This window comes from Gracilinanus agilis, chromosome 1, assembly GCF_016433145.1.
Source record: "Gracilinanus agilis isolate LMUSP501 chromosome 1, AgileGrace, whole genome shotgun sequence".
NCBI classification, from domain to species: domain Eukaryota; kingdom Metazoa; phylum Chordata; class Mammalia; order Didelphimorphia; family Didelphidae; genus Gracilinanus; species Gracilinanus agilis.
In genome coordinates this window covers 71,392,123-71,393,580 of record NC_058130.1, presented here as the reverse complement: position 1 = coordinate 71,393,580, position 1,458 = coordinate 71,392,123, and the positions used below count along the sequence as shown (strand labels likewise).

Below are 1,458 nucleotides of genomic sequence, written 5' to 3'. Positions count from 1 at the left end.
TCTAAATTTCATATTTGCTGATAAGACTCTGATATTGGGAAATAAGATTTGAATAAGATTTGTAACTCAATACTGCATGATTTCAGGAAAGTTCAATTGATACAAATGATAAAAAAGAAATTCCAAAGACTGAACATCAATAATCTTTTACTAAGTGTCCAAACAGGTTGTTAGTAACCCAAAGACAGAAGCTGCTTTTCTGCCAAGCCTTTGACCTATAAAATTGTTTTTAAAATATTCCTATGGAAGCTTCATTAAGACTTATTCATCAAGCTATTTGATGCCTAGTATGTTTGTAATTTTCCCCAGGTTCTGGATCCAATTTCTGCCTTCAAGGCAATAATATAGGCAGCTCAGCTTCACTGAATGCTACAGGTGTTTCTGTGATCATTTGAATCTTTGAAGTACAGCCGAATTTTAGGACGATACTTCTCCAAGTAAAGAAGTTGCTTGCTGTTAAAAGCTCTACCACATTTTTGTCTTATGAACTGAATTGCATCTTCGTACTTCATTCCTCCTTCTATTAGCGCAAGAGCAATGAGCACTGGAGCTCTCCCAAGACCTGCAATGCACTGAACAGCAACTCAATCACCAGGCTCTTCACAATATTTAGTTTTCACCAGGTTTAGCCAGTCATCAACAATCTGTTTGGATGGTGGTGCTCCATCATCAAAAGGCCGATCCAGAATGTGGATGCTTTTTTTCCCACAAGGGCTGTGTCACAAGTAGCTTCACATACTCTTACAACTGTGGTAACTCCATATTTCTTAAGTTCCTCTATAAATTTGTTTAAGGTTACATTGGCTGGATTGCTTGTGATAAGGAACCTCATGATTTTGTAGGTGATTTCCACAGGAGCTGGGTGGTTCATTTGAGCCATGTCAATTTAGTTAAAAAACACTCAATTAGGTTATGAAAGGATTAAAATTTTGAATACAGAAGTGATGTAAAGAAACTGAAGTCTCCTTCACTACTCCACTTGAAATTCTCAGCGCTTTAAGGATGAAGTAGAGAGCATCGGGAAATGAAATGAACCTTCTAACAAGAAGCGGCAATTCTTCAATCCAGTAATACTGAGGCAAAAGAAAGGCATGGAGGTTTACCCCATCCAGGTCAGAACTCTTGTAAAATGTTCTGCGAATTTCAAATCAACACTTTCGGTCCAGGTTAACTGCTATAAAGGGAGCTTCTTCTAGAGCAGTCATGAATTTCTACAGTTCACTTGTCTGCATAGAGGTCTTGTTGTGCCTGGCAATAGTCTCCACTGCCCTTCATAAAGTCCACAAATGTGTGACCAAAAACACCACAGAACTGAGCATTGAAGATTGTGGCCAGTCCTAAGACTGAGGTGGTGTAGCAGGCAGTGGTGGCGGCGACTGCAGCACAAGGGGCGGCAGTAATCATTGCTGAGAGGCGGCAGCTGCTGTAGCAATGGTGGCAGGGACTCTACCATACAGT

General features: G+C 40.1%; 1 pseudogene; it reads right to left on the bottom strand.

Moving 5' to 3' along the window:
- Window positions 1-359: 359 nt before the first annotated feature.
- LOC123230737 lies at window positions 360-880 on the bottom strand (annotated as a pseudogene).
- Between the last annotated feature and the right edge of the window lie 578 nt (window positions 881-1,458).